We start from the raw sequence: 6,806 nt of genomic DNA, 5'->3' as shown, positions 1-6,806 counted from the left end.
TTGGTCTTGGCCCAGCCATCCAGCCTATCTAGATCTCCCTGTAAAGCTTCCCTACCCTCAAGCAGATCGACACTTCCACCCACCTTGGTGTCATCTGCAAACTTACTAAGGTGCTCTCTATCTCCTCATCCAGATCATTAATAAAGATGTTAAACAGGAGTGGCCCCAGTACTGAGCCCTGGGGCATACCACTTGTGACTGGCTGCCAACTGCATTTAACTCCATTGACCACAACTTGTTGGACCTGACCATCTAAACAGTTTTTCACCCAGGAAAGTGTATGCCCATCCAAGACAAGAGCATACATATTCTCTAAGAGAATGCTGTTGGAAATAGTGTCAAATGCCTTACTAAAGTCAAGGTATACAAAATCCACAGCCTTTCCTTCATCCAATAAGTGTGTCACCCTGTCACAGGAGGAGATCAGGTGTGTTAAACAGGACCTGCCCTTCATAAACTCGTGCTGAATGGGCCTAATCACCTGGTTGTCCTGCATGTGCTGCATTATAGAACTTGGAATGATCTGCTCCATCAGTTTCCTGGGCACTGAAGTTAAACTGACAGGCCTGTAATTTTCCAAATCATCCTTCTGTCCTTTCTTACATGTGGGTGTTACACTGGCTGACTTCCAATCAGATGGGACCTCCCTAGCCAGTCAGCACTGCTGATAAATGATGGACAGTGGCTTGGCGAGCACCCCTGCCAGTTCCCTCAGCACTCTAGGATGTACCCCATCCGACTCCATAGATTTGTGCACTCAATGTGGAGTAGCAGGTCACTGACTAACTCCTCCTGAATTGTAGGGGGGACATTTTGCTCCTCGCCCCTGTCTCTTGGCTTTGGGGGCTGACTTTCCCCAGTGGAAATGCTGCTATTACTAAAGACTGAGACAAAGAAGGCATTAAGCACCTCAACCTTATGCTCATCTTTTATTACCACATCTCCTTCTGGATCTAATAGTAGATCATAGAATCACAGAATGGTAGGAGTTGGAAGGGACCTTTAGATATCATCTGGTCCAACTCTCCTGCAGAAGCAGGTCAACCTAGATCAGGTCACACAGGAATGCGTTCAGATGGGTCTTGAAGACCTCCAAGGAAGGAGACTCCACACCCTCCCTGGGCAGCCTGTGCCAGGGCTCCCTCACCTGAACACTGAAATAGTTTTTTCTTATATTTAAACGGAGCTTTTTGTGTTCCAACTTCATCCTATTACCCCTTGTCCTGTCACTAGATAAAATAGAAAAAAGGGATGCCCCAACCTCCTGACACCCACCCTTTAGATATTTGTAAATATTAATGAGATCCCCCCAGTCTCCTCTTTTCTAGACTAAACAGCCCCAGTTCCCACAGCCTTTCCTCATAAGGAAGATGCTCCAGTCCCCTGATCATCTTGGTGGCCCTGCACTGGGCTCTCTCCAGAAGTTCCCTGTCCCTCTTGAGCTGAGGAGCCCAGAACTGGACACAACATTCCAGATGAGGCCTCACCAGGGCAGAGTAGAGGGGGAGAAGAACCTCTCTTGACATGCTGCTCACACTCTTCTTGATGCATCCCAGGATTCCATTGGCCTTCTTGGCCATGAGGGCACATTGCTGGCTCACGTTCAGTTTGTTATCAACCAGGACTCCCAGGCCTCTCTCTGCAGAGCTGCTCTCCAGCAGGTCAGTCCCCAGCCTGTACTGGTGCATGGGGTTGTTCCTCCCCAGATGCAGGACTCTGCACTTGCACTTGTTGAACCTCATGAGGTTCCTCTCTGCCCAACTCTCAAGCCAGTCGAGATCTCACTGAATGGCAGCACAGCCTCCTGATAACCATCTTTTCCTTCATATGTTTAGTGACAACTTTCAGGATGAGTTGTTCCATCACCTTTCCAGGGATGGAGGTGAGGCTGACTGGCCTGTAGTTTCCTGGGTCGTCCTTCCTGCCCTTTTTGAAGACTGGAATGACATTGGCCTTTCTCCAGTCCTCAGGCACCTCACCTGTCCTCCATGATTGTTCAAAAATGATGGAGTGAGGCTTAGCAATCACATCAGCCAGCTCCCTCAGCACTCTAGGATGCATCCCATCAGGACCCATTGACCTATGAGCCTTAAGCTTGGCCAACAAGTCTTTATCCTCTTCCACCCAGGGCAAGTCCTCTGCTGCCCTGGCCATCCTGTTACCCTTGCTGGACTGGGCTTCCTGAGCGTCGGCCTTGGCCGTAAAGACTGAAGCAAAGAAGATATTCAGTACTTCAGCCTTCTCTGCATCCTCTGTCAACAGGGCATTCTCTGTGTTCAGCAGCAGGCTCACATTCCCCTTAATCTTCCTTTTGCTGCTGATGTACCTGAAAAACTCCTTCTTATTTTCCTTAACTTTCCTGGCCAGGTTTAATTCTTTAAAGGCTTTAGCCTTCCTGGTTGCACCCCTGAATGTTCTGGCAATGTTCCTATACTCTTCCCAGGAAATCAGGCCCTGTTTCCACCTCTATCCCTGGTCTTTCTTTTATTGTTAATGTCTTTATAGAAACTTTCCTTATTACTCTTTACCTCTAAAGCCAGTTTGACTTCTAGCTGAGCTTTTGACCTTCTAATGATCTCCTTATATTACCTAACAATGTTCTTGTACTCATTGTGAGTGATCTGCTTCTTCTTCCACAGGCCATAAGCTCTCTTTTTTTTCCCTGATTTTAAGCCATCTTCTTGCACATGGGGACACTCGATCCTGAGCCTTGAAGATTTCCTTCTTGAAGAATGCTCCAGCCATGTAGACTGTCCTGGTTTCAGCCACAGGTTTTACCATATTGTGCCTACAGGGCAGACAGAAAGATCATGGAAGAGTTCAGCAACAGTTCCTCTCAAATCGCAAAGTATAAGCTTATTTTCTCTGTTTCCTTTCATACTAATATTTTAAAATAGAGAGCAGTATTTCTGACAAAAACATTGTGGTGGTTTATTCCTGACTGGGTGCCAGATGCCCATCAAGTCATTCTATCACTCTCCCTCCTAAACTGGACAGGAGAGAGAAAAATGTCATAAGTCTGTGAGTTAAGGACAAGGAGATCACGCAGCAATTAGCATCATGGGCAAAACAGAATCAACTTGGGGAGAAATGAACAATCAAAACAGAGCAGAGAAAATGAGAAATAAAACCAAATCTTAAAACACGTCCTCCCACTCCTCCCTCTTCCCAGGACTCTCCCTCCTCCACCTCCAGGAGTGCAGAGGATGGGGGTTGCAGTCAGTTCATTACAGATGGACTTTGCCACTTCTTCTCAGGGGGAAGCCTCCTCACACCTCCCACAGCTACACTGTGGGGTCCCTCCCCATAGGAGATAGTCCTTCATGAAATTCTCCAATGTAGGACCTTCCCATGGGCTACAGTTCCTCACTAACTGCTCCAGCATGGGACCTCCCACGAGGGCAGCTCCTCACACCCTGCCCCCAACATGAGTCATCTATGAGGAGAACAATCCTTCAGGTACTGACTGCTCCAGCCTGAGTCCCTCACAGGATCACAAGTCCTGACAGCAAACCTGCTCTGGTGTGGGCTCCTCTCTCCCCACGGGCTCCCAGCTCCTGCCAGGAACTTGCTCCAGGGTGATCTTCCCACAGAGTCACAGCCTCCGTCAGGCATCCACCCGCTCCAGCGTGGGTTCCTCCACGGGTTGCAAGTGGATCTCTGCTCCCCAGTGGCCTCCATGGACTGCAGGGACACAGCTGCCTCACCACAGGTCACAAGGGACTCTTTCTTTGAGAGCCTAAGCACCTCCTCCCCCTCCTTCTCCACTGACCTTGGTGTCTGGGGAGATGTTCTCACTCCCTGTTGCTCCTGCTGCCATTTTGCCACTGCACAGCAACTTCTTCGCCTTCTCAAATACATTATTCACAGAGACATTACTTCAATCACTAATTGGCCAGGCCTAGGTCAGCTGTGGGTCCATTTTAGATTTGACTGGCATTGGACCTATCAGCTACAGAAGAAGCTTCTAGTAGGTCTTTGTTTAAAGAAGCCACTTCTGTAGCTCCCCACTACCAAAACCTGGCCCAGACAAAACCACTACAAACATTAAAGCTCTCTGCAAGTTGTCTTTTTTCATACTTCTGCTGTACCTCAACTTCCATTCAGCCCAAAACCCATTACTTAAACTTCTGCTCTCCAAAGGCCACTCAGGCCCTTCTTTCATGTTTTCTAGAACCCATTTACACCCTTCTCACAGTTAGCTTCCATCAGGTGAACACTGTTTCTCACCAGCTGATGTGTTTTAAGTTACACCTACCTTGAAGTTTTGTGGTTGTTCTTGTTTTAAATGTTCCATCTGGATAGATATTCACCAGTTGTCTACTCTCAACCCAGTGCCAAAGTCATATTTTTTGCAGTCTCCTGTGGTTTTAGATCACTATAGAGGCAAATGTAGTAAACAGATGCATCACGTTACAGTGGAAGCTACTGGGACATGCAGCATTTTCTCTGTCTGTGCAGCATTCATTGGCTGGCACATTTTTGGGCCTGAAATAGCCTGAGACAGCCTCATATGGACTGGGAATTCTGTGCTACCTGCTTTTATGCTTGGCTAGCAAGCACTGCCAGTCTATCAGAGTAGATGGTCAGTACTATAGTCCAGGACTATCTCTGTATCTCAATCATGCCATCACTGAAGAATCTGTGATTTTACCTTCCTCCTTTCCTCTACTCATCAAGTCCCCTAGTAAAATGACACTATTCTGGTCAGTGCAACATCTTCAGCCTGTCATCATGTCACTGATTGTTGCAATTACTGTGCAAAGTGCAGCAGACCACAGCCATCTAAGTACTTTGTCTGCACGGGTGATGCTGCTGACATCTTCTACCTCATTCCCCTGCCCAGCACATGACTCATCACCTTTGCAAGGTAGGCTAAAGCTGGATTGTCTGATTATCACAACATGGCAGGAGTGGCTCAGCAGATTCCCCTGCAGTGAATGGCTTAGGCAGCCTAATGCAAACTTCATTCTTTGAAGCAGGCCTGCTTGCCCAAGCACTTCAACATCCAATTCATTTACCACACTATAACCCTAACTCTTCCCTGTGCTTCCCACAGCTGTTCAGCCACCTGCAACTGCGGGTTACTGAGGTCACAGAAGGGTAGTGAGACCTTTTAGAGACAGCTTGTTTGAGAGCATGGGAGGCCTCCTAAAAACCAACAAAACACGGACCTGCAATGCTACTAATGGCACCAGCATTCCTGGGGAAACAGTTCTTCCACATTAGATGTTGCTAGGTAAGGGACATTGGCATTTTGCTGCTGGGAGCTATAGGAAAACAACCCCACCTCAAACCTCTCCACATCCACAGTGTCAACAACTTGTTGGCCAAAAACTTGTCATTGCTTGCTTCAAAGAGGATGATCTCCCTTATTTTATTATCCTTGTGCCACATATCAAAGCAAGCTCTTTTCTGCCCTTGAAGTCTGTCTCCTAGGGTGACCTGGAACAACTTCTAGCCCAACATCGCACCAAACCACCACCTTCAACCAGATGTGCAGCTTAGTGTAGCAAGAACAGTAACAGCAGTTCTGGGGCCAATGATACTAACAGAAACAAGGAGCGTGCAGAACTGAGATCTAAAAGGGGCCTAGAAAGATAGGCTAGTTTCTTTCCCTCCCTTAAGCAGCCTGGGGCTAGTTACCACAATGTAGTTTCTGAAGTACAAACTGCTGCAGCATGAAGCTGCAGGAAGATTGTTACAGACCATCAGCAATGCTTCTGAGCTGCAGATTCACAGACATAGGCAGACGCTGTAGGACAGTTCGGGGCAGGCTCAGCTCATCAACGCAAGGAAGTGGAGCTAGCTCGATCCTCTGCTGCCTCGTGGAGGGCATACAAGGTACTTGCAGCACAGCAGGGAGAATGCTTAAGCACACTAAGACAATGCTTCCCAGAACTTATCACAGAAGATCATAAGAAAAATGGAAAATAAGGAGGGCAGGAACAATAAACCCCTGATATCTTAGAGCAGTGCCCTAGAAACCCCTAAGCTAGGAGTATACTGAGAGAGTAAAAACAACATGGGCAAAGCTAAGCCCTATAGGTTCAAAATCAATGTAGCAGTTATCATAGTTGTCCTGAACAATGAAACTAGGAACGTGGATGCATAGAAAAACTCTTGCAGCATTCACTTGTTTTTCATTCACTTTTCATTACAGTGCTCCCTCTTGTTTAGGGAGCTGTGGAGTTGGCTAAAGTCTTGGGTAAGGGATAGGGGAAAGGGAAGAGAGTTTGTTGGCAACAACAGATTATTACTGCACTGGAAACAGACATCATTCATCACAGAGGTTTCCACAGAGCCAAGCAGCCCACGGGTTAGTAGCACTACACCTGCAAAAGATGTCGGTCTTCACATTCCATTTCATTATTACAGTCACTTTTAAAGAGAGTTATCATAAAAAAAAACGCCAGAGATACAGAGATGTCAAAGGGAAACATATTCATAGTTACAGTGTAAACTGAAGTTTCATAGTTGGCTTTATTAGCTATCAGAAATTGCTCAAACTTTGTGCTACTGACCTGTTAGCTGCAGCAGACCAGGTCCAAGGCAGAAGATGGAGTTGCTGACACATCCAGGTAAGGTAACATTTCAGAAATTTCTGCACAGTTCTAAAAGCTGCTCAATGTTTCAGTGAATGTGCTTGGAAAATGCTAGGAGAGATGCCGATTCAGTAGAAAGCCTTGGTAGCAAGAGCTTGTCTGGAATTACATGTGTTTCAAAGACTTTTCATTTGCAGACTCTACTTGGAAAGGCAGTCTTTCTGAAAACTGAGTTATGTTTGGACACACAGTTCTGTGATG

The sequence above is a fragment of the Colius striatus genome, chromosome 3 (genome assembly GCF_028858725.1).
Source record: "Colius striatus isolate bColStr4 chromosome 3, bColStr4.1.hap1, whole genome shotgun sequence".
In the NCBI taxonomy this organism is placed as follows: Eukaryota; Metazoa; Chordata; class Aves; order Coliiformes; family Coliidae; genus Colius; species Colius striatus.
Note: the sequence above shows the minus strand (reverse complement) of the source record.